This window comes from Pongo pygmaeus, chromosome 6 (genome assembly GCF_028885625.2).
Source record: "Pongo pygmaeus isolate AG05252 chromosome 6, NHGRI_mPonPyg2-v2.0_pri, whole genome shotgun sequence".
NCBI classification, from domain to species: domain Eukaryota; kingdom Metazoa; phylum Chordata; class Mammalia; order Primates; family Hominidae; genus Pongo; species Pongo pygmaeus.
Window position 1 is genome coordinate 112,771,918 of NC_072379.2, and position 27,815 is coordinate 112,799,732.

The following is a 27,815-nucleotide window of genomic DNA, read 5'->3' on the forward strand; positions in this document are numbered from 1 at the left end:
ACATATCTTTGCTGTAGTTTGGCTTAATGGGAATGGCACAGGGGTTTTATACAGTGCACCACATAAATTTTGACCTAAATCTCTTGAGACATCTTTCTTCTTCCCTTTGGGTCTGCCAAAAAGTATATTTAGAGCTTCATCTAGGTTGTTTTTTCCCTGCTTTGCTTTCCCAGTCCCCATCACGTGACATATACGTCATGTGACATACACATACCTCATGAAGTGTGCGAAGGCTACTTTTCTTTGTCACCATCAGCTCACTATGCAGATTCAGCACAACCAAGGAAAGCCGGGGATAATAATTATGGTAGTTTTTAGCAGTGATGTAAGCTTTCAAATACTCATCCATTTCAATACATTTTACATTGTTAAATGTTACAGAGAATGTTTATTCCTATGACTAAAAATGAAATTAACTCAACAGTCTGACTTTGTTATCCCAAATAAAATGGTTTTAAAACGTTATTGTCTTGATCAGTTTATAATATTCCTTTACTTCCAGAAAAGTATGCCTTTAAGTTGCCCTTTTATGCCTTCTAACTTTGCTTCTTTGTAATTTTCAATAATGTCAAGCCATCCCTAATCCTACATGTCTGATGTTCAAAATATTCTACACACAGTAAAACGGCAGTGCAGTTTATTTCTAATTGGTATTAGATTTTTACATCTTTTCTCTTTGATATCTTCCTAATTGTGTCCTGAAAACATCTCATTCCCATTGGGCTGAAATGATGCCGAATTCTGAAATACGAATAAGTATATGCACATGCTTATTCATATTATATTAAAGGAACATCATTATTGTAAGGTTTGTTTTTTAAAAACAACTCATTTTTCTGGCAATGTAAGAGAAAAGTTTAAGTGCAGTTGCACAATACTCTAGAATATGGTAATAAAATACAGAATATGTAAGTAATACAAAATTTTAATGTTTATCTTCTTATTCCTAGAATTACATTTCTTATGGGAGGATATTTTAAAAATAGAATGTGAATGAGTAGTTTTATGTTTACATGTTAACTATTCATGAAACAGTGGAAATGCTAATTATAAAAAGCAAGTTGTTTATACATTTGACATTTCATTTTAAAATAATACTTTGATTACTATATTGTAGAAATTATGCTGATAATTTTCTCTCAAAATATTTACTTTTGTTGTGGTTTATTAATGACACAAGCCATATTTTAATTACTCATCTTTATAATTGTTGTAAGTGCTTTCATCATTTTTTAATTAAAGATTATTTCCATATGGTAAAATTCACCCTGTTTTAGTGTACAGTTCTTTATTTTTTGACAAACATATAGCTGTGTAATCACTACCACACTTAATATACAGAATAGTTGTATAATCCTTCAGATTTCTTCATAGGGATTTTATTCAACCCTTCCTCCCACCATCTAGTCCCTGGTAACCACTAATCTGTTTTATGTCTCTATAGTTTCATCTTTTCAAGTGTGTTATATAAATAGAGTCATAAGGTAGGTAGCTTTTGGAGTCATGCATGTGTCACTTAGCATACTGCATTTGAGATTCATTTATATTGTTGTGTATATCATTTTTGTCCTTGCAAGTATATAGTTGCTTTTTCCTTGGAGCTTAGAATCTTCCTCTTATTTTTCATTCAAGTAAGTTTTTATATAGCCTGAAGTTACATTTTGGCTTATTATCAGGTGCTTGGCTTATAAACAAAATGAGAGATTTTACTGGTTAATACTTTCTAAGAATTTCATCTTGAGGTCTTCACCATAGTTCTCCACCTTCCATTCCCACTTTCACCCCAGCCTCTCTTTTGCTCTCATACTTCCTTTCCTTGTTCCCACAGCTGTTTGTTTTTCAAGTCATTTGCACTCCTTGTCATCTATTTGACTGATTGATATAAGACCCAGTCAGATTGCTAGTTCTTACAGAAGAAGCTCATTATCAATTGTTTAATAATGTTCTTTCACTTATTTATTCATTCCTGAATCATTGTGTGTAGATCAATTTCTGTTAATGGCAAAACAAATAATTGAAGAATCCTAGAGTTGAAAGGAAACCTTAGATCATGAAATAATTTTCTAATCTTCCACCCAAGTCAGATGAGAGGTAGAGCTAGAAGTCTAGGAATCTTTGTCCAGCAGTCTTTGTCAAATTGCCTATGGGACATAGAGCATGAAAAGTGGGGATAACAAGAGAGGTAAATAAAATATATAGACAGGCTGCCAAGAACAAATTGTTAGTTTGAAAATGCTAAGCTGAAATGTAACAGAAACTGGGGAGACGATAAGCCTGGAGAAATTGGCCAGGGGTTTGTTTTTTTAGGTACAGTTGTGCGCAGTGTAAAGACATATGAACATGAAGGAGGGAATCCTCATTACCTTAGCTCTGACTGATGACTTTCGAAAACCATAGATGGAGGCATCACATTTCCTGATTTAAAATTATATTACAAAGCTGTGGTAATCAAAACAGTACAGTACTGGCCTAAAATCAGACACATAGACCAGTGGAACAGAATAGAGAGCCTGGAAATAAATCCAAATGGTCAACTAATTTTTGGAAAGGACACCAAGAGGACACAATGGGGAAAGTATAATCTCTTCAATAAATGGTGCTGAGAAAACTGGATTTCTGCATGCAAAAGAATGAAATTGGACCCTTATCTTACACCAGATACAAAAGTCAACTCAAAATGGATAAAAGACCTACATATAGGACTAGAAATTATAAAACTCCTAGAAGAGAACATAGGAGAAAGACTATTGGCCTTGGCAATGATTTTTTTTGGAAGTCACACCAAAAGCTCAGGCTACAAAAACGAAAATAAATAAATGGGACAACTAAAAAGCTTTTGCACAGCAAAGGCATCAGTTAAAGTGACATGGCAGTCTACAGACTGGGAAAAATATTTGCAAATTTCATCTCTGGTAAGAGGTTAATATCCAAAATTTTAGAAGAACTCATATAACTAGGCCAGGCACAGTGGCTTATGCCTGTAATCCCTGCACTTTGGGAGGCCAAGGCAGGTGGAATGCTTGATCCCAGGAGTGGGATCACATGAGCAACATGGTGAAACCATGTCTCTAGAAAAACTGCAAAAATTAGCCGGGCATGGTGGCTTGTGCCTGTGATCCCAGCTACTCAGGAGGCTGGGGTGGGAGGATCGCTTAAGCCCAGGAGGTTGAGGCTGCAGTGAACTGTGATTAGCCCTCTGCACTCCACCATGGGCGACAGAGCATGACCCTGTCTCAACAAACAAACAGAAAAAAACCACTCATACAACTCAACAGTAGAGAAACAATTAGATTAAAAAATAACAAGACCCGAATAGACATTTCTCCAAAGAAGACAAAGAAATGGCCAACAGGTATATGAAAAGGTGCCCAACATGATAAATTATCAGGGAAATGCAAATCAGAACCACTGTGAGGTATCATCTCACACCTGTTAGGATGGCTACTATCAAAAAGTCAAAAGATAACAAATGTCGTGCTCGTGCGCAGAAAAGGCACCTCTTGTCTGCTTTGGTGTGAATGTAGATTGGTATGCCCATTATGGAAAACAGGATGGAGGTTTCTAAGAAAATTAAAAATAGAACTATCATATGACCCACCAATCCCTCTTCTAGGCATATACCCAAAGGAAATGAGATCACCCCATAAAGATTTCTGCACTCATATGCTCATTGCAGTATTATTCACAGTAGCCAAGATATGGAAATAACTTAAGTGTTCATCAACAGATGAATGGATAAAGAAACTGTGGTATATTCAGTTTTCCTTTGGTTTCTGTGGAGCATTGGTTCCAAGACCTCCCTTGGACACCAGAATGCAAGGATGCCCAAGTCTCTGATATAAAATGGTGTAGTGTTTGTGGGAATGGGGCTTGGGGAGGAAATGGGGACATGTAGGCCAGAGGATGCAAAGTCGCAGATACGTAGGATGAATAAGTCTAAAGATCTAATATACAACATGAGGGTTTTGAGTAATAAAATTGGGATTCATTTAACTGAGAAGATTTTAGCTGGTCCTGCCAGCAAATCAAAATGGATGACTACTTGAGATAATCAATATGTTAATTTGCTTCGCTATAGTGATCTTTCTACTGTCTATGTATATTCCATAATATCATATTGTATACTTTAAAAATGCACAATAAAAATTATTTTTTAAAAACCTGCCATGAGTGAAGAACTTGTTTTTGTAATGTCTAATATTTGAAAAAAATTGATACATAGTTCTTCCTTACAGTGAATTGGAATCAATTAGCCATTATTTTTAGCTCTGTGCTTTGTATTCACACAGGATGTTTTACATAGACAACTTTTTAGACATCTGAAAAATTTTCATTTCCTCAGAATTTTTTCTTATGCTGAAGAAGTCGTTTCTTCAGTTATTCTTTATGTATTAATATTCATGTTTGCTAAAAATCCATATTTGCTGAAGTTTTCTTTTAAAATGTTGTGTCCAGAACTAAATACCATACTATAAGTGTGGCCTAATATAGAAATATTAAAACTTTATCTCAATTTTTCTCTAACAGATGTGTTACATTGTTAATGAAACTGAAACTCATTTTTTAATAAATTGCAATTTATATACCATCTGAATAATTTATTCTTAAAGTAAGATTTGTATCTCCATTAAATTTTTGTTTTTTAAGTTCAGTTATCCAGCATGTAAAGATTTTGAAGAAATTCTAATTCTTTTATTTATGTTAGCAATTGTGTCATCCATAATTATGATTAATATATTTTATAGTTTTGCTCAATTATTTTAAAAATATTGAGCAGAACGTGGTTAAGAATAGAGCCTTTTTCATTTCTAGTAAGGGTGTACTCCTTCACTTGTCATTAGTCCTTTGGGTGTGATTTTTTAGCTACTGATATATATTTGAAATTTTAATGGCTAACATTTATTGAGCAGTTAGCTTAAGCAGGCACTTTTCTAAGCACTTTATGTGTATAAATTCATTTAATCCTCATATCTTTATAATAATGTTATTATCCCCATTTTATGAATGGCAAGGCTGAGTCACAGATTGTCAACTGTGAAGGGTCTGAGATTTACTCTATTTGCAAACCAGCAAATTAACCAGCCCATGTTTTGTTGATGCTCAGGAAACACAGGACTCCTGAGTCAGAGACAGGACTTTGTTACTAATAGTATAGCAAGCAGCATGAGTTTCATGTTTGTTTTTGTGCTCTTGTCCCCCAAGTCCCACAGGAACTCTGTAGGGTGGCTTGGGTTGATGTTTCACCTTCAACAAGTTGTGTCACAAATGAGGAACCTCATGTTTAGGAAGCCCAGTCTTTTATGATGGACTGTAAGCAAAGTTACTCTTTCTTTCAGAGGGTATTCCAAGGCTGTTTTTTAGACAAAAGATAGTCCAGAACAAAAGCTGCCAGTGCCTCTGCTAACGAGACATGCAGAAACAGGAGAGACCCATGGAAATTTGCCTCTCACCCCAGTTGTTAAGAAATTTGTCCAAAATTACACAAATAGTAAGTTGATTTACTCCAAGTTGGCCATGACAGACTTTCTCCATACCTTTCTTGGTCCAGATATTGTGCAGCTAAGACATTTCTCTGATCTACTTATCTAGTAACAGTGTCAGAAAAGGAAACAAGGTTTGGCATGGATTATTTTTAACAAGTCTGTGGCAGGTTTTTAGAAAATTTTTAAGTGCTCACAAACCATCTGTTTAATAACCTGCTCTAGAATTTTGTTGGGGAATAGTGTCATGCTCACTGATCTTCATTTTCTAGAATCCTTTTGCCTTAAAAAAATAAGAGAACTTTTGCCATCCTTATGTATTATGTCTGTTTTCCTCTTGTTTGTAACTCTTCCAAGGTTATCAGCTGTGGTTCTGTGATAACATTTACAAGCCTTGAAGCTGTAATCTATTGGTCGCGTATACCTGGACTTATTTAAAGTGACTCATTGTCCTCTTATTAATTTCTGAGCTTTGATTTTTCTTATTAATCATATTTGATTTTCCATTTCGCTTCAACATTTTGTGTGTGTGTGTGTGTGTGCGCGCATGTGTGTGTGTGTCTAGAAGGCAAAAGCAGGATTCAAGTTCTGTTTCATCTTGGTTATCTGATGATAATCATGATCACCAAACAGAGAAGATCATCCCTTAGTTAATATTTTTTCCATACCTAAATTAGATCTTGAGGTGTCCTTAAATTTTTTGTTTTTTGGTCTATTTTATCTCATTTTGAGCATTTATTAAATCTTTGAGCCATGTTTCTATACTGTTCCTTTCCATGTATGTCACTTCTAAGGTTGAAGAATCCTTGTATAACTCTTGTGTTTCTTTGGATATTTTCTAATTTTTTCTTTGGTAGTGTTTTCTGAGTTTGGAGGATCATTATTTTACTTTAGTAATTCATAATTTCAATAGATGAGGTGTCCCAAACCATTATTGATTTTAGAATTTTATGCTGAGCCATCATATGTGACAGGGGTTGATGAAATTTTTCTGTAAAGGTCTCTATAGTAAATGATATAGGCTTTGTGGACCATTGATCTCTATTGTTCTTTCTCACCGCCATTATACTATAAAAGCAGTTATGGACAATACCTAAATGAATGACTGTGCCTGTGTTCCAGAAAGGTTTATTTATGGTCACTTAAACTTAAATTTCCTATAATTTTCATATTTAATGGAATATTCTTCTCTTGATTTTTATTCAACCATTTAAACATGTAAAAAAAAAAACCCATTCTTACCTCACCATTCAAAATCAGGCAGTGGGCTAGTTGTAACCCATGGACTGTATTTTGCTACACACATACAAATACCACACACACACACACACACACACACACACACACACACACACACCCCAATGGTTATTCATATAAATATAGACATATCTTTTAAATCTCTGTCTCTAAAATCCATGCCACATTTCATTCACTTGCTTGGAATTATGAGCTTAACATTAACATGGACTTCCAAAAATTCTCTCACAAGCTCTTCTTTGAAATAGTTCTTCCCTTTTCATTGCAATTAAGTCTAAAGTAGTAGTTCTCAGAGGGAAGAAATTATCAGTAAGTAAATAAGTTGTTCAATGCTTGACTTTTGGTATCATTAGTATTACAATATAAATTTGGATAATAAAGTACAATGACCAGCCGAATCTTCAGAGATCTAGATAGTGAACCACGAATAACAATTACATAATTTTACCAGAGGTCAGGGACGAACAAAAATGTGAGAAATGTCTTTAGACAGGTAACAGAGTCATGAAGCTTCAGAAACAGCATTGACAACATTAAGTATGAGACAAAGCTTTGTTACAATCCGGAGGTATTTCTGTGTTCTTTGTTAAGTCAGGACATGGGTAGCCCATAGGCCCAGAGTACAATTAGATTAGTGAAGTATCTGACTGGAGTGGGACATTGGAAAGCTGGCTCTCAAGCAGCCAGATAATGAGGTTTGCTTCTGTGTCTTTGGGTAAAAAGGATCTCCAACTATATTTATTTACAGTGGCTCTTTAGGTTTTAAAAAATGTATTCTGGTATTTATTTTTTTTTAAGATAACTAAAACTAACCTTGCCTAGTCTGTGTAGAGGAATGTTTCTGTTCTTATTTTTGATGTAAACCTTGTAGATTACACAATTTCAGCTGGGGGAAATGGGGGAGATGAACGAAAAGACTAAAAATGAGGATTGGAAAGTTCTTTTCCTTTATGTTCTTTCTTCCTTGCTATGGGCAAATCCACAATACTCAGCTAGCTAATGGATTGTTTAACTACTTTTTTCTTCAGAATATGTATCTCTTTTTGACAGGAGATTTGATTTAGAGGTAACATTTGTTTCCTTTTATATATGAAAGACTTGTAAATTGAACAAAATCATTTCTTTTTTTCCCTTGGGAATTGTTATCTTTTTTTTTATTACCATTTTCAACATCTTAAATAAGGATTTTGTGATTTTTGACTTCCAACTAACCCATAATAGCCATTCCTTCAGTCTCCCCCTTTGATTTCATTTTGAATTTTCTTTGACTAAATTCTCTTATGTGAACTCTATTCTTAACATTTTAAGGCTCAGAAGACATTCTTCTATACTATAATACTGAATTTCTTTGTGAAGTAATTTAGTTCAGAATTATATGATTTCTGTATTTCTGAGTGTTTAAGATTTTTGGTTCATAGGTCTAGATGGTTGCCATTGTGCTGAATGAAAGTCCTTTTTATGATGGTGTACTTGTTGCTTTACCAAAATTATGGGCAGCATGGCTTTCAGAAGAGAAGTATTTTTAAATAAAGCACTTATTTAAAAATACAGCCTAGTCTCTTTTAGAATTAAGACAACAAGAAGTGAAATATTTATGAGTCAGGGCTTGGCTGTATGAGAAAATACAGGCAAGGCTGTGGTTTCGTTACATTACTTACAGTTACTGTGTGACCTAAAAAATGAAAAGTGCAAAAAGACCTAATGCAGTCAGGTATGGGGGCTGTTGAGATATGCATGGCTAATTATCTATTATGGTCTTCCTCAGAGTGAAGTTCTCTTTTTATTTTTAGAAAATGTTAATGGAGGATGAGGAAATACAACTAGAGGTAAAATACTGTTGATAGCATAGGTGATGAAAATTTAAGAAAAATGTAATTGAAAAACTATTGATAACGTACATTTTGTAGTCTTTATTTCCTTAAAGAGCTCTATTGTTATTTCTCTTTTTCAGTCATGTTTTCCAACAAGAACACTTAATCATTTTAACTAGTTATTAATTTACATTTCACTATGTGGCAGTAAAAGTTAAAGTAAACTTAGAATGTTTCTTGATGTGGCAGTTGTATTCTCCCTTGCAAAATGCCTGAGTAAATTATGACACACCAAGCTAAATATAGCATTAGTTGGAGTCACTTTTTATTGTTAGAAAATAAATACATTTATTCAAATAAAGATATCTTATATGTTTTAAGATAATAAGATTGTAAACTGTTATCATGATGCTGAGGAAATATCTTGAATATAATTTAAAAATGTGAAAAATTAACTGTGGTAATTTTGCAATTCATAGTAATAATTTCGGGAAACCTGTTAAAATGCCAACTCCCATGGACGTCTGATCTGTATATTCTGGTTTTGAGTTTCTATTACTAATCTAAAAGAAATCAGTAATTTCACATATAGAAAACAAATTATATAAAGGAGGGAATACTTTGAGAAGGGAAGAGAGGGATTGAGAAAAATGGAGATAGAAATGATGAGATAGTCGTGGGTTTGTCTGAAGACTGGCACATTTTAGTTTGTACCAGTTTTTGTGTAATTTTTTCTGTGACATTTCAGTTAATTTTTTTAGCCTTTTGTCTCAATATATACATTATTTTAGTGGTTAGTTTAAAATTACACAAAATAAAGTCAGTTTGGGGAATCATCTGAAGAATTTCATTAAGTCTTTTTCAGTCAAACATATTGAAGTCTAGACAGCTTTCCAAAGTTTGTCAGTTGGCTGTTTGGAATTGGGAATACATGTTTTCCATAGAAAAAGAATGTTCTAAAATTAGTTTGTGATAAAAATTGTGTTGTGATACTAGTACTTAAGATAGAAAAAGTAATTTAGTTTATTTATTTTAAATGCTTGTGGTGGTTGATGCTAACTAGTTCATGGACCTCCCAGCCAGCCAGATGCAATTTCTTCTTTTGTAAATTCTCATTTTCCACAGAGAATTTCTTAATCACCTGGCTTCTGAACGTTCTTCCTTCAGTTTCCCTCGGGAAATGGGTCATCTCACATTTTTCTCTGAGGTGAATTTAGAATCTGAGGTACAGCTTTGGGTTTGGAGGTGGCCCAGACCTTTGAGCATGAGTTCTAATTTTATAAGATTGCTGACAAGATGATTAAGGCAGATATATGTTCGCTGCAGATAAGAAAATAACAGAAATGATTATACCTAAGGTTATGTGGCTGGTAAATAGCAAAGCCCAGAGAAAGTGAGTCATTTCCCTCTTCCTGGTCTAGTGCTCTTTCCTCTGTATATTTCACACTACTTCTCATGAATTGAGAATCTGAGTCTTCATAATGTTTCTTAGATGTTAACTGCCTGGAAGGCAGAAATGATGTCTTCTGTTTCTTCTGCAGTTTTTTGCAGCATTTGTGTCCACACAGTGGAGGCTCAGCAGTAATATTTGTTAATGGAGATGTGGACTTAACTTCATGGAAGGAGGCTTTGGCATCAGACAGATGGAGAGCAAATTCTAGGCGCAGCCACATCCTTGCTGCGTGACCTTGGGCAAGTTCTTTGATCTGTGAACCTAATTTTTATCTCACCTGTAAAATATAGACAAAAATAACTATATTGTAGTATTTTTATATGAATTTAAAGCCATATTTGTAAACATGCAACATAGTAACTGCCAGGTAGATGCCCTCCCTTTAGTGATAACTAGGGATCTTTTGACTCTCGTTTTTCCTAGCTGCTCTCCCCTCCTTTTTTTTTTCCCCTTCTGTTTTGTTTGGTGGCATTGTTTTATATGTTTTTCATCTTAAAAACTAAAGTGGCAGGGTTTAGGATGGGCAACCTGTTTTGCTAAAAGAGCATCCTCATATCTGACCCTATTAATTTTGAGGAGCTGGAAGAAAGGGAAATAGCAATTTACCAGAAGCAGATATATCATGTTCCTCATTTCTTGCTCCCTTTGGTCAGGCAGTTATGTTACAAACAGCTGATCCAGAAACATTCTTTAGAGGAAATCTGACTTTGTGAATGTGTTTAGATGTCAGATACTGTCTTTATCTGAACCTGTATAACCTTGGAAACCTGAAACCTGAAACTTAAAAATTAATTTTGAATTTTTGTTTGTGGTATTTGCAAGTAGTGTTACAATTGTTTATTCATGAAGTTCTCTGAGGCTATTAGATGTGGCAACACTAAATGTTACCCCATTTTAAGATTGTCTCAGTTTTATAGAATATTCTTTTTTTAATCAAAAGCCTTAGACCTTATTTATTTGCTTTATGTATGTTTTTAAGTTAATAAACTCATAATCAAATCTCATTTTCTGGAGAAATATGTTTTATAAGCAGTTTAATATAAAAAATTTAAGAGATCCCTACTTTCTGTGTGTCATTTTGACTCTCTTATTAGTATTCGTCTTGTATTCCAGTAATAGGGTTAGAGAAATGATTTCTATGTCATTTGATTTGGTATCTTAGGCAGTTTCTTTTGTAGCAACAGCTGCTCTCCTGTTCTGAGGACCTGTTCCTGGGCCTATAACTAATCTGGGAATTTTACTCTTAAGTTGGCAATGTTTAGGAATTTAGGAAGCCAGTTTTCCTGGTTCTGAAATGGAGTAACTTTCTGTTTTTATAAACAAGGCTAATTAATTACCAGTTTGTATTGGAACTGAAATCCTCTCCTTTCTGTCTAATGGTCGAGACCATTTTATCCTATGAAGTGAACTTTTCACAGAGTACTGCTGTGGTCCTATAATAATACACTATCTTATATGTACTATTGACTACCACTTTACATGTGCACATTGAAGAAATCAGGTTGAAAATACCAAGCTTTTAATTATAGGTGTTAGGCACTAAGGAAGATCATTTTAAAGATAATTTCACACTCGTGTCTCTCCCCTCCCCTTCAGTACTAGGTTGGATAATTTAGTCAAAGAAGCACAGTTCCCTTTCCTATTTGTCTGGAAATAATTATTTACTGAGGAGATATGTGCTCAGTGGAAGAAAGGTTTGGCAAGTGATACATATTCTTTAGCTCGTTGGTGTTGGGAGCATATGTTAGTGATCCTATAATAAAAAGCACATGCTTAAAAAGTGGTTACTGTGTGTGGGTAGTAACTATTTTATGCAGTATTGTGTCATGGGAAGGGCTTCATTTTGATTGGGAATAATGGATGAATTTAAACCAATATACAAGTTTTGTAATCATTGTTTTTTCACGGCCTAGTCCTGCCCTAGAAATATCTACTCATACAATGTGGAATCTTGGGATTCCATTGTACTTACTTAGAGGTCAACTTTAGTAAAATTCTAAAGTCAATATATGGTAAAAAAATGAGTGTTAAGTAATGTAAATGTGAATTTAGCTACCATAGAAAGTAAAAATAAAGCCAAACTATTTTGACAAAGTCACATTATTTTGTGATGTAACAAAAGTTAGTTTTGTTCCTAATTAAAAGTTTTTCCCTGCATCTTTATCTTATTTATTATTTACTTGACTAAAAAGAGTCTAAGTATGAACGAGGTTGACTGTTCAATATAAGTTTAGCACTGTAATGTTTATTTTGAGGACACATCCATTTTTGTTTGTTACCTTCAGGGTTGGTCTTTTTAGAATTAATTGACCTGACCATATAAAGTATTACTTTAATTATAATCTAGACATAAACTTTTATTTCAGGACCAAGCTTGGTATCTGGCACAAACTGTAGTGAAGTTCTGAATGCATATAAATCTTCTTTCCATATTCAGAGGCTGGTTTCCTAAAAGCAGCCATTATGTTTTTAGTAATTTAGGTTTTTGCTTTTGTTAATACATTTTTTGGTAAGATATAATGATTTCTTCAAAGTTTTAAAACAATTTTTGTATTCAATCTAATAGACTGATTTTTAAAACTGCCATTAGACCTTATTATTCTTGGAGGATTTTTCTTAGAATTAAGATGTTTGGGAATGTATTAAAATGGGGATTATTTACATGTATTTTTAAATGTAGAACTTAGAACATAAGTTTAAGATAACCTGTTTACATACACTTTCATTAGCAGTATTAGTTTAGCAACATTAAGCAATCATAATAGTTTCCTAGTTTTGCATCATACATTTATCTATTGAGATCATGTTAACATTGTTTTGTTGGCAAGTGACAGTTTCTCACAGATCAGCTTTATTCTGAAATTATTTTTGATATGCCTGAAAGCCTATATTAATTTAAAAATGTTTCATTTAATTGCTACATTTAATCTGCTAAATCTAGGTTACATAGAATGATGAACTATATCTAGCAATATTTGTCTGCCCTGTTTTCAGGGGAAAAAATAGGCCTTCACATTTGACATACGAAACACTCACAAGGTAATTTCATAAAATAATAAGTAAGAGAGTACTAAAACTTTTAATATTTTGCTTGATTTTTTCGAAGAAATAAGCACTCTGTATTACTCATCCTAATTGCAAACTGTGTTCAGTGGGTTATACACCAAAGTGTCAGATTTTGTTGTTGTGTTGTAATTTTGTTTGCTCCAGTAAAAGCAGGGTATTACAAAGAACATGGTAAATGTTTTGTTGTATAATATGTATTGAATTTATTGATCTATTTTAAAATAGATTATGTATTTGATAACATAGTTTGGATTCAATGTCATTGATGAAGTTGGGAGCATTTCTTTTTAATCAGCATATACATTTTAATTCCAAGGTCATGTATTATGTTCATCTACATCTTTAATATCATTCATTCTGTCTCATCTTCATAATTCATCCTAATAGTATAAATCAAAATAACAATATAGTTTGTGAAGTGTGGTTGCAATAATAAAATGAGAATGCAGTATGTCGAAATACAAAGAGTAAGTTTTGAAAGTTTGTGTTTCTACAAAATTGAACTGCTTGAAGAGACTTTATATTGATTTTATGAAAGAGCAAGTAGATGAGTCATCTAAATTTTGTAACTTTAGGAAATCAAGAAGTGTTAGTCACTGTAGAATTTGAAAATGCTGTATGCTTTATATATTAACTTTTAATCATAAATGTAAGTCAATGTTTCATTCCAACTTTAGCTTTTTCTTAGAACTTATTTTTACTAAAAATAGTTAAAGGAAAAAATTTCCTAAAATATTGTATTTTTTAACAATGTTTATATTTTTTATTTGTTGTTAAATGATAAATATCTGTCAGAACATTTACAGTCTTAATTTCATTTGAATGGAAATCTCATATTTTAAGATAGAGATTTCTTTAATTTCCATGAGAGCTTTAAGAATTTAGGATTTGAGCATTTGCTGTGGCATATGGTGCATTTTCTGTCCTATTTTGTATACCAGCCCATTAAGGAGAGAAAGTGAAGTAAGTAATCTAAAAATAACTTGCTGTTGGCCTAATTTAACAACAACAAAAAAAGTCTTCTGTGCATAAGTAAAGTTCCACATTTTGTCTCCCCTAGTGGAAAATCTCTGAAGCATTTTGCCACCTATTCACAGAGCAACATCTTGTTTGGCATCATAATTACAGCCAGAAGGGCTGTTTTGACTTCTTTTTATCATTATGTGTGCTAGCCCTAGTCATAGTTCTAACCTCCTTAGTCCAGAGGGACCCACCTTATCTGATGATTACCATTCGGCACTTATGCACACACCTTTTTCCAAAATACATTCATTTTCACAGAGAAACTTACGATCTTGAATTGAACTTGAATTGGTATTTACAAAAAACAATAGAATTAAAATATATGTCAAAATTAATCACAAGATGTATAGCCATGTTTTAAAAAGTTTATTTTTCCCTATTCAACTCATCTTTAAATTATCATAGGCCATTTAAAAATACCAACAACTTGTAACATGAAACAAGGTTAATGGATTTTTTTTTCATTTTTACCTTTTCTATTTTTTTTTGCCATTTTGTTTACACTCTTTACTATTTTTCAGATTGTTAATGTTTTCATACTTTTTGGCATCTTGTCATGCTCATTGGGGTACTTGTGGTGTGGAAACCAGAAGATAATGGTTCTTTTTCTAACTTTAAGATTTTGGACACTTTTGGACATTTCTTATGATTATACATTCAGTATTGATTAGAGGTGCAAAGTACTTCAAGAGGTTGAGTATGGGTTATCAATGGCAGAATGATGGCTTTCTTCCTGGTGGGGGGAACTACTTGGCCCTGATGTATTTAAAAGCTTTTGCATTTAACATTCAAAGGAATTTTTATTTCTTCCATAAGAGCTTTAAGAATTTAGTAGTGAGCATTTGCTGTGGCATATGGTGAATTTTAAATTTTAAAATACTTTTGAATCCTCCATAAGCATTCATTCACTGATATGTTGGACTAGTATGAGCTTAGAACACCCATAAAGAATACTTTAACTCTTAAAAAAATAAGGTGTGGAGCAGATAGGAAAGAAACTTTGTTAAATAATGACATGATTTAAGTATTAGAGGATTAGAAGAAGAAGTAACAGCCCTATTAAGGATCTGCTGTATTAGAGTGCTGCATTAATGCCTGCAATCAATCACGCCTCCCAGTATCCAGGTTCTCATGAAGTCCCCTCCCATAGTTATTCTGGCTTGGTTATGTGACTTGCTTTGGCCGGTGTGACATCAGTGAATGTAATGCAAGTAGAGACTTTATAAGTGCTTGTACATTGGAGCTTATATTTTTGAAATGCTGCTGTCACCATTTGAGGAAGCCTGGTATAGCCTCCTTCCTTAAAGATTAAAGATCACGTGGAGAGACCTACAACAAGGGCCCAAGTGAGCTCTACCCCTACCTGCCCCACCAGGTGAATTCAGCTGCATGAGTAAGCCCATGCCAGATCAGCGGAAGAACCATGCAGCTAACACAGAATTGTGAGAAATAGTAAATTGTTACCTTTAGCACTAAATTTTGAGGTGGTTTGTTATATAGCAATAGATAAAACATAAGGGAACTTGTCCAGCGACAGGAACTTTTAAGTTTATTTTTTCTGTCTCCCTTTTATAGCAGTTGCTTTGGTAACATTTTTGCTATACCTACTATCTATGAAACACTGTTTCTGGCTACAGATAATTTAATAGTAATTTTTCACAATTGTCATTGTGTAAAACAGGATTTTAAAAAAAATATCCTGGTTGGAGGAAGAGATCTCTAAATGAGGGGAGTGTTAATAATACTTCAAGTTCATACCTATTTGACATGTTCTGGTGAGCTGCTTCGAAAAACTTCACTGATCCATGTGGATGAGAAATTGGATCTCATGGGAGCAACTCATCTTAAGAGAGGAGAGATTTGGGGTTTGAAGACTGTTCCCAGGGCCAAAGATTGTCATGAGAAAAATGGGTATTTATTCAAGCAGAAGAAGTTTGTGAACTGCTCTGATGGACTACTATTAACTATTCCACTGCAGAATTTGTGGCAGAGTCCTAGGAAGAACAGGGACCAAAAATAGCAGCAGTACTAAAACCACTGCCTGTAAGACTTTATGGGCGTAATGCAATTATACTTTGTCACTAGTGCACAAGAGTGTGCCACAAATGCTAGTAGAGGGGATTTTTGCCCACTCCAATAAGGTGCCTTTTAAATCACCTTGAAACACAAACCTGAGGAGTGCTCACATACTGGAAATATCAGGCAATGAAACAGAGAATCAGTGATGTAGGAAGTTACAATACCAGTACCAAAAAGGGGAATGTGGTTTCTGCACCTTTTTTTTGAGAAAGGGTCAAACTCTGTGGCCCAGGCTAGAGTGCAGTGGTGTGATCTCAGCTCACTGCAACGTTCTCTGCCTCCTGGGTTCAAGCAATTCTCCAGCCTCAGCCTCCTGAGTAGCTGGGACTACAGACGTGTGCCAGCAATGCCTGGCTAATTTTTGTGTTTTTTGTAGAGATGGAGTTTCACCATGTTGCCCAGGCTGGTCTCAAGCCCCTGAGCTCAAAGCTATCCACCCACCTCGGCCTCCCAAAGTGCTGGGATTACAGGCGTGAGTCACTGTTACTGGCCTGGTTTCTGCACTTCTGATGCTTGTACTTGTTGTTGCTAGAATGTTTGCTACATGGCTTGAGGATGCAAATGCTCATTGTCAGGAGCAGGAGAATAGGGAGGCTCCAGTGGAGCTTGGAAATATACCTAAAGAAACACCGGTGGGAAACCTCTGGAACTTCCTCACTTTGCTGGGAGGCATTTGAAAGGAGTTAAGAGTACTTGTGGGTATGCAAATTTAGCCATTTTCATTGTTACTAATTTGGCTCTTTCTTCCTCACCCTTAAGTGGCCTGGGAGAACATGAGTTACTCATGTCTCTATTGAGTTCATTTCATCCGGTTGTCTTCATAAAGAGTGACAAAAACAAAAGGAAACAGTACAAAAAATTCAGATTAATTTCAGAGTCTCGAGTGTATTGTGCAATTTTAGGATGTTGACTGATCCTTCATCAGAGATTGAATCATGATGGTGAATTACAAAGCTGTGAAAGAGATTGCTGTAAGAACAAGAATTAACACTTTAGAAGACAAAATGATTTCTAGTCTCTTTAGTTACCTAAAGTAGTATGTATGTAGGTAGGTAATTGGTGTTCACGAACATGATCAAATTGATACTGTGGAGAAAAAGAAGAAATAAAAAAGACCAAATGTGAAATAAAGACCTCTAGGAGAACTGTGAGAAAAGCACAATTAAATAAGCTCATGAACAAAAGAAGCAAAGACTTTCTCAAATCCTAAACAAAAATCACTACATTTTTTTAGAAATGAATTATACTTGGAATTTTTTAATTTATTATTTCTATTTTTAGAGATGAGTTCTCACTCTGTCACTCAGGCTGGAGGGCAGTTGTGCCATTATAGCTCACTGCAGCCTTGAACTCCTGTGCTCAGGCAGTCCTCCATTCTCAGCCTCCTGAGTAGATGGGACTACAGGTGTGTGCTACCATTTTTTTTAATTTTTTTTGTAGGGACGGCCTCACTTTGTTGCCCAGGATGGTCTCAAACTCCTGACTTCAAGTGATCCTCCTGCCTCAGCCTCCTGAGTACCCAGGACAACAGGTGTGTACTACCATACCTGGCTATTTATTATTTTTTTTTTATAGACGGGGTCTTGCTATGTTGTCTAGGCTGGTCTCACACTCCTGGACCCAAGTGATCCTCCTGCCTTGACCTCCCAAAGTGCTGGGCTAAAGGTGTGGGCCACCACTCCTGGCCTTCGCAAAGATTTTTATATATTTAAAGCAGTGACAGTTAAAAGCCCAACATGATTATTTTTGGGGTAAATAATTTTACCAATTTTAAAATAACTTGAGAAAGGGTTGAAAAATTGTATTTAAGAGAAAGCAACATGAGAGGAGAATAAAGCTATGCTACTACATCAATGTGAATTTTATGTATGCCTTGTTTCATTCCACAAAGAATTTAAGAGAATTATAATAGGAAAACTCTCCAGTGAAATATGAAGTAGAAAATAAAATAAAACAAAAATGAAGGAAAACATGATTCAGTATAGAAAGTCAAAATGAGGAAAGATGTCTACCAGAATGAAAGAGAGAGAGCACTCCTAATTTGCCTTTGTGATTACTGGCAGTTAAAGCAAAATGTAATTAGTTATAGAATATCAATTTTGAAAAAGAAGAATATATATATACATATATACACATGTATATACGTATATACATATGTATATACGTATATACATATATAAAATATATATACACATATATACACGTATATACATATATACATATATAAAAATATATATACACATATATACACACACATATATATAAATATATATATAGTATTCTTTAGGAAAGGAAATATTCTTTGGACTAAATTCTACAAAAGATTTCTTGTGTTGGATCTTACTTGGGAATAATGAGTGATACAGGGGCTAGATCCTTGACCACGTTCCAGCAACAGATTTTCTGAAGCATCACTTATGTCTCTTCCTGTGAAATTAAAAGATATACCATCAAAGCACAACTCTGTGAGTTTGATTATGAGATGGACTAAGATATATGAGTCTCAGTTAAATCTTTCGAAACAACAACTGCAGATTTCTGTTTGTTTGTTTTTTTTTCTCCATTGTGTCATAGATGAATGTTTTAAACAGTGTACTGAGCAACTCTTCCTGGATACTCTTTCTTATTTTTCTTGGTTGGGATGTAAAATATTGCTTTCTTTCAAGAAGGTTGAATTGTATTTCTCTATGATAGCTCCACCTTGCCTTATAGTTATTGATATTCACCTCTCAGAGTGAACCTCATAGTGATAGTTGTTGGACTTCAGAGCCTGGCTTTCTGAAAATATTGAAGTTATATCATCCTAAAATTTTGACTTGTATTAAATAATCAAAGACTGAAAACAGCAACTACATAGAAAGACTGAAATCATGGAAGAACTGAAACAAGGAAAGTTAACAGTGTTCTCTAAGCAATTGAAAATTTGAAAACATTTGTGTAAAATAGAATAGAACATTACTTAAACAGTTGTTTTATTTTGTGTGTTGCATTTTTTTTTGTTTTGAATCATTGACTACTAAGTGTCAATTTAACTTACTAATTATAACCTCAGTCCATCTACTTTTTTCCATTTCCAACTTTACCATCACAGATTAAGGCCCTCTCAGCTCTGGCTTTGACTGCTGATGTAGTCTTCTAAACTGTGTCTTACTGCATGTTTCTGGTATGTGGCTTTTGCTATTTCATCTCTTTTTTTCTTCTGTATCTGTGCCTACCAGAATACAGGCACATTTTAGATGCTTAATGCATATTTGTTGAATGAATTAATGGCTTTTTCATGGAACCTACCTCTCCAGAAAGTTCTCTAACACAGCAGGCAGAATGATGTTTATAAAGCAGTTCTTTTTATGTTATCCCTGTGGTTATAATAACTCTTCATTTCTTTTAGAGAAATGACCAGAATCCTTAACATAGTGATCAGAGTTGTACAGTACATGGCTTCTCCCCTGGCTCTCTGCTCTTCAACACACTGGCATCTGTTCATTTCCTTCAACTGTGCCATCCTCTTTCTTGTCTCAGAGCCCTTATTGGAGCTTTTTCTTTGCCAGGAACATTGGCTGTTGATCTTCCCACTTTTCTTCTCTACTCAACCCTCTCATCTCAATTCAGATGCAGCTTCCTCGTGGAACTCTTTTTTAACCTAACTAGATCTATGCTATGGGTTCTCATAACACCCTATTCTTTCAGTAAAGTTCATAATGACACATTCATCATGGCAGAAGCTGATTAATGTTTGCCTGTCTCTGTGCCTCCACTCAACTGTAAGCTCCTCAAAGGCAGGGACTTTTGTTTTCCCTCAGTTTGAACCCAGCACTTGCATGGTACCTGGTGTATGGTAGGAATTAAGCATTTATTGAATAAATGAATGAATAAATGAATGAATTTATTTATTCACTTATCTCTGCTTTTTTCCTGAATGAATTTAAAGTGCCTTCCATGATTGTAACCCCTCTAGTAGCATGTTTCCCTAATTGTGGCATAAATAGATTTTTTTTTCTTTTGGTTTGGTTTTCCCCAAAGACTACTGGTTATATATTTTGAAGTTACAAATTTTAAAATAGACAGAGTAGCTCATGTAAAACTTGGATAGTGTGAGCAGTTAACAAGTGACACCGTTGGAACAACTCCAGATGCCAACTGCAGGATAAACCTCATGGTCCTACAGGAGGGAATTAACCTATGGGTCAGCTCTATCCCCTAGTAAGGTTCTTTGAAGAGCCATCCAGGATTGGGCTAGGGAATCTGGGAACCAGAGTGGCAGAAGAAGGGGCAGTTGCAAGTAAGAAAACTGCCATAATTTCTGGTTCATAAGGACTTACTTTACTTTTAACCCTTTTCTAGACTTGCTTTTTGCTGGCTATTAAAAAGACAAGCACAAAATAATAATAAATGGAATCAATAAGTGAAAAGGGAAAGAAGTTCAAGAAGATTAGAATTGTATTAAAGTTAGAAATTGAATTTAAATTTTGATAACATTTAAGACATTTAAAGTGATAGGTATAAAGACATTTAAAATGACAGCTGTAAATGAGAATAGGAAAATAAAGATTGACTCCAATTCAAGAAAATAGGGATAAGAGTCAAAAATTAAAAGAATAACAATATGACATTTAAAGATAAAAGCTGGAGGTTAGATAAGGAAATAGAGTATTGAAATAATAGTAAAGTATATGGGATTAAAAATGTAAAATGGGTTGGTAATTATGATTAAACATTAATGTGGAAGAAAAGTGAATAGAGGAGATGTGAGGAAGGGTCTCTTCATAAGAGAACCATCCCCTCCTGAAGCCCTGGGCCTTCAGTCTCCCACTCTTCCAAGGGTACTTATGCCTTTCCACACTACCTGCTCTGAATCTCAAGTCCCAGTCCAAGGTAATCCTTTGGGGAATATCTGCATACTCTGGGAAAGGCTCTTTTTTAAAAAGAAAATTTAAAGTTAATACATATAGCAAAAGATTCTGCATCCAAGTAACTCTTTCCTTAAGCTTGGCAGGTGAAAATAATTTTTTAGCCTTAGGGGAAAAAATTTTACTTTGATTTAGTAAATGTAGATTCTACCTGGAGGCAGATTATACCACATTCTTTTATTTATTATAGAATTGTAATGATGAATGCTTTAGGAATATTTAGAATTTATATTATATACATTACATTACTTTTTTTTTTTGGAACAGAGTCTCACTCTGTTGTCCAGGGTGGAGTGCAGTGGTGTGATCTCAGCTCACTGCAATCTCTGCTTCCTGGGTTCAAGTGATTCTCATGCCTTAGCCTCCTGAGTAGCTGGGATTACAGATGTGCACCACCACGCCCAGCTAATTTTTGTATTTTTAGTAGAGACGGGGTTTCGCCACGTTGGCCAGGCTGGTTTCGAACTCCTGACCTCAAGTGATCCACTTGCCTTTGCCTCTCAAAGTGCTGTGATTACAGGCATGAGCCACCATGCCATCAAACATTGTTTGATCTTTATAGCCACCTTGTGGGACAGGTGCTTTATTACCATTGAGAGGGATCTTAAACATTAAATTACTTTAAACTTCTGTTTTAGAGTTGGGAAATTAAAGCCTTGATAAATTAAGGTATTTTAAGCAATGTTTATTAGTCCAAATGAGATTAAAACCTGGATCTCTTATTCCCCAGTGTCTTAGCTTGGGCTGGCATAACCAATTACCATCAACTAGATAGCTTATAAACAACAAAAATGTATTTCTCTTAGTTCTGCTGGAAATCAGAGATCAGAGTGCCAGCATGGTTGAGTTCAGGTGAGGCCCCTCTTCTGGTTTGCAGACTGAAGTCTTCTCATTGTATCCTCACATGGCGAAGAGTAGAGCACAGAAAGCAAGCTCTCTTGTGACTCTTATAAGGGTCACTATTCCCATTCATGAGTACTTCACTCTTATGATCGTATCTTATTCTAATTACCACTCAAAGGCCTTACCATCTAATACCTTCTCATTGGAGGTTAGACTTCTAACATACGAATGTTGAGGGGTCAAATTAAGTCTATTACACCCAGTAGAGTCTTCTTTCCACCATAGCCGTACATATTTCCACTTACTATTTATTGGGTTCACAGTGGTTGAATATTTTGTAACATTTATGAACAATAATGGCAAAAAAGAATGGGAAGTTCTAATAGAAGCTGCTCTCATTCCAGATTAGGAATGAATTAATAGAGAATTTATGCCACTCATACTGTCCTTATGCATAATTTCTTATTCTGTGTGAAATTTGTCATCATTAGAGCATGATTTTCAACATGGGAAATATTAATCGTTTTCAAAATTACTGAAGATAGAAAAAGTATGTGATAAAGCTAAGAATAGACAGGTATAGTAAATGACGGGTTATATATCAACCTAGAGGTTTTTTCTGGATACCCCCTTTTTTTTTTTTACCTAGTCAGAGTCAAGCTTTGAAAAGATCTTGACAGGCTAGAATAGATAAAAACTCATAGGAATAAATTTAATAGAGATAAATGTAAAATTCTTATACATGTATAAGTTTAGTAGAAGTTCGTGTAGCCTATAGTTTTTAATTGGCTACAGGCTTCATTTAAACTAACAGAATGACATTCATTTATTCAAATTTTAATACTTTTGATTATGTGCCACATAATTTTGCTGGATGCCAGTGACCCCAAGATCCATGTGTCACCTGATCCTTAGAGTGTGGAAGACACATATATGAACAGATTATTTCACTCTCCCATAAGTACAGTTACAGAGGTTTGCACACAATGCTAGGGGAAGGCAGAGAAAGAAATAGTACTTAAGAGTGGATGATGGAGAGAGGAGAGGCTTTCCAGAGGAGAACCCTGAATTGTTCAACAGGCAGTTTGACTCATATACAAAGGTTGGAAGTGAAGGTTGTTCTGGCTCTTTAGAGTCACAGTTCTCGAAGTGGTTGGCCACCTTATGATGGACAAAGAAAGTCCATTTTGGAATTAAATTAATTCCCAAATACAAGTTCATTCTTTCATTCCCATGAGTGAAAAAATATGCATAGGTTTTAACCTTCATGAACAATTAATGACTACTTAATAATAGCCTAAGTTAGTTATTAAGGCTTATTAAAATACAGCATCCATTAACAAAATTCAGCTCATTACCAGAGTCTGCTGAGTATTCTAATATTCTCTCAGAAGCTGGAGAGTGACAAAATACTTGCTATGTTGTAGAGCTTCTATTGCTCATGCTCACAAAACAGGCAGCTGGAATTACCAATATTTTCTGGCAGAATGTTTTGTTATCATTATATCAGCTAGGTTGTCTGATCATGGTGTATAAATGCAATTATTTTGATTATTAATTATAAATGATTTAGATTTATCTATCAGTTATTTCCAGGATTATAGTCTTATTGTAGTTATAATTCATATTTGTGGCCAGGTGTGGTGGCTCAAGGCTGTAATCCTAGCACTTTGGGAGGCCAAAGTGGGAGGATTGCTTGAGCCCAGGAGTTTGAGACCAGCCCCAAAAAAATTAAAAATTTGGGCAAGGTAGTATGTACCTGTGGTTCCAACTACTCGGGAGGCTGAGGCAGGATGATTGCTTGAGCCCAGGAGGTTGAGGCTGTAATGAGCCATGATTGCACCACTGCACTTTGGCCTGGACCACACAGCAAGACCTTGTCTCAAAACAAAAGTAATTCATACTTTCATCAATAGTATTTTTGATTCTTAAATATCTTAAATACAGTTGATAAATTATAGACCCAATCATCTTTATTAGAGCTTTTAAAACATTGATATGCTTAAAAATCACCTGCAGAACTTGTTACAAACAGATTCCTGTGTATTGCCCCCAGAAATTCTCATTCAGTAGGTCTGTGTGCAGCCTGATAACACTTCTTACAAGCTCTTGGGTAATACTGATGCTGCTGATCTTCCAATCCTGCTTTCAGTAGTACATACCTATATTCTTATTGCTAAAACAGAGGTATAGAAAATCCCATGAAAACATTTATGTATTCTGACATCTCATCATTTAGCTCTTTTCTACTTGAGGATAGTAATAGATAGGATGAGATAAGTAGGTGGATGAGCAGCAGAGTCTCAGAGTGGCTAATTATGGTAATTCACTTAAAAAAAGATTCACAGAGTCTGGTTTTGAGCAAACTCAAGTTGATTGATGTGACTAGATCAGTCACATGCTAGGAGAACAGACAGGATAAATCAGTGTGGCTCACATACCACATGCTAGGAGAAGAGAGATAAGTGTGGCTAAAGAAATTTACTGGATTACTTAAGAGTTTTGTATGGCGTTATGGCAAATCCAGTAAATTTCTGGATTATTTAGAGCATTGGCATTTATCTTAAGGATAGTAGTAAACTCTGAAAGCATTTGAAACTGGTGGCTAGCATAATCAAAGTTTTGAAAACAAGAGTATGGTAAGAAAGGAGGCAGGGAGATCAGTTTTGAAGCTGCCACAGTAATCCATGTGAGAAAAATGAAGGACTTGAACTAGAAAGCGGTGGTGAGAATGATAAAAATGCAGTTCTGAGAGATATTAAAGAGGTGACAATGATAATAGTTAACATTCTGTACTCACTATGGGCTGATCACTCTTCCAAGCACTTTATATATGTATGTGTGTGTGTGTATGTGTGTGTGTATATATATATATATATATATACCAATTTAGTCCTGACCGCAGTTATATGAGAAAAGTGTTATTTAAATTTACATTTTACAAAGGAAACTGAGTCACAGATGTTCAGCTATTTGTTTAAGGCCACACAGCTGGTAAGGGCATAGCAAGAATTTAAAGTCCAGTGGTTTGTCTTAGAGCTTGGACTCACACCGTGCAGTAAATTTGATGCAATTTCATGGTCCGATGACAGGGAGGGGGAAGAATACAGGACACCAGCAGATTTCTCGACATTGCTAGCTTGTGTACAATATAGGAAAAGTAGGAGGTGAAGCCTATTTGGGGTATGATGAAGTGGAAAAATAAGAATATTATGGACTGAATGTTTACGTTCCTCCAAAAATTATATGTTGAAATATTAACCCCCAGTGTGACAGAATGAGGAGATAGGGTCTTTGGGAGGCAATTAAGTCATGAGGATGGAGCCCTCGTGAATGAGATGAGTGCCCTTAGAAAAAGTACCACAGAGAGCCATCTTACTCTCTTTCCACCATGTGAGGATACAAAGAGAAGATGGCCGTCTGCAGCACTGAAGAAGGCCCTCATCAGAACTGGGCCAGGCTGTTCCCCTGATCTCAGACTTCCAGCCCCAGAACAGGGTAAACGTATGTTGTTTTTCAGCCACCAGTCTATGGTACTTTGTTATAGCAGCCCAAACTTACAAAGACAAAAAGAAAGGGAAAAGATAAATTCAGTTTTTTACATTTTAAGCCTGAGAAGTCTATAGGAAATCTAATTGAAGATATCTAGTTGGCAGTGGATGTATGGATCTTGAACTGTAAAATTCTAATGTAAACTCACGAAAACATGGTGATTAGATTAGCATGGGGAGGGTGTTATCAAGTGAATAAACCATGTCTGTGCGACTGCATTCGGATCTGAATGTCACGTAACTGAAACTAGAATTTATCTGGAGGTGACCATAGTGTTGAAAGATTGAGAAACAATGTCATAAGAAAAATGGGATTAAGGACCTGAGTTGTTCAGTTAAGGAGATATGGGGAGGTTAAATTGTGTATAGTGTTTTAAAGAGTAGTTAAATAGAACAGGGAATTTATTTTACACTGCCTCAGTAGTCAGAATAGGATCAAATAGGTACATGTTATTCAGACATGGATGCTGATAATAAAAAATATTCCCTGTGGGAAAGGATTGTCCCATCAGGTAGTAAGTACCTATTTGAAGAAACATTGAAATATTGATAACTGCCCCTCAGTGGGGGTACTGTAGAGGTAATTCCTGTTCTGCATGGATTAAATGAGTCCATCAGAACTTGACAGCATTATAATTACACATATTATGTTGTTTTATAATTTTTTATAAGGGTTTTTGTTATTAGTAGGTGTATTTTAAGATTTTCTTCATAAACTTGAAGTAAATAACTACTTTTCTTGGCATAAAACACTTAAGCCATTGCTAAGATGACAATTGCTGGAAATATGTAAGGAGTTTCTTTAAATATGAAACTACCTTCCATGAATGCTTCAGTTGTTTGAATAGAATGCAGTTGTTTACTTGCAGAAATTATTTACTATATTATTGATTCCAAATATAGTAGAGTTTTTAAGTCCCCTTAAAAGAAAAATGTGAATATAAAATGTAGTTTCTCATTACTGGATTTACAATCTTTGTATCTCTCCCTGTTTTCTTTTTTTTTTTTTTTTTTTTTTTTTGCCACTGGGAGTTTTGTTGCCAGCAATGAAATACAACCTTCATGTTGTACTGCATAGTATAGATACTGTAAATTTCTGGTCTTGCTTTTCCATTGATCTGGATTGCCATTTGGGAATCCTGTTCAGCTGATCTTTATTTCCTGAGTCAGAAATTCTGTTTTACCCATCTTTGGTGTTTTCAGCAGCTATTCTCAGTGGGCTGTCAGGTATTGCACATGAAAGAGAAGGTTCAAAGGCATAGAAATAAGGTTCAGGGCTGAAATGTTTACACTGCATTTTAAAAAATTTTATAAACATTTTCTAAGCTGATGGATCAACATGAAAGCTTAGTAGATCTAAGACCTTTTGTATGCTATAGTATACATAACATTTGAATACACATAATTTTTAAGGAGTGGTAGGGGATTTATTACTTATGAATTTGTTACAGAAATTACTTTTATTGTATATGATTTTTCCAGTAAGCATAATTAACAACATTGTGATTAACTTTATACATTTTTTTCACAGATTTATTTACCTGTTCTTATTCTGCCTTGTTTTGCAGCTGACGATTGGTATTGAATCATGGTGAAGTATAGCTTGCAATCAAATTAAGAAATTAACAGATCACTGGAAATTTTATAATAAAAATATATTTTTGGACTGTTCATAGTGGCTAATGCCTATATTCCCAGCACTTTGGGAGGCTGAGAAAGGAGGATAGCTTGAGACCAAGAGTTTGAGACCAGCCTGGGCAACATAGTGAGACCCTATCTCTACAAAATTAATTTAAAATCATTAGTCAGGCATGGTGTTGCCTACCTAGTCCTAGCTTCTTGGGAGCCTGAGGCAGAAGGATCACCTAGAACCCAGGAGTTCCAGGCTACAGTGAGCTATAATCTTGTCACGACACTCCAGTCTGGGTGACAGAGCAAAGCCCTGTCAAAAAAAAAAAGAAAGAAAAGCAACAAAACCCACCATATTTCTGAGGTTTTGCCACTTTTTGTGTGGTCAACTATATGTATTACATTGTAATGAAAACACTGATTTTTAAAGCAAAATTGTAATGAAAGTACCAATATGGAAAAGACAACTGTAATAAATTTAGCACTTATTTAACATAGCATATTTTAATTAGAAATCTTTTATCATCCCGGGATGATTAATAGTGTAGTTGACTAATGTGTCAGTAACTTGTTTGAACATAATCTGGTTCTCTCTGACTAGTTATGTATTACATATTTATGCATTGTAAATGGTAGTTGGACAACTTTGTCACTTCTTTCAGATTTGTGTACAAACAAAATATTCAGTATGTAATATAAAAATTTAGTGAAGGTCT

At 34.8% G+C, this 27,815-nt stretch overlaps 1 protein-coding gene across 27 annotated transcripts in view; it reads left to right on the forward strand.

Annotated features, from left to right (window-relative positions):
- The window catches only part of FOXP2 (forkhead box P2), a 606,462-nt gene that overhangs the window by 9,783 nt on the left and 568,864 nt on the right, over positions 1 to 27,815 (forward strand). For 3 of the 27 annotated variants that reach the window (XM_063667745.1, XM_063667744.1, XM_063667774.1), the window contains exon 2: positions 17,610 to 17,700. The exons of the other annotated variants lie outside the window; for them this stretch is intronic. The gene's annotated coding sequence lies outside the window, so the exon portion shown is untranslated. The remainder of the gene's footprint in view (positions 1 to 17,609; positions 17,701 to 27,815) is intronic. 27 annotated transcript variants of the gene reach the window in all.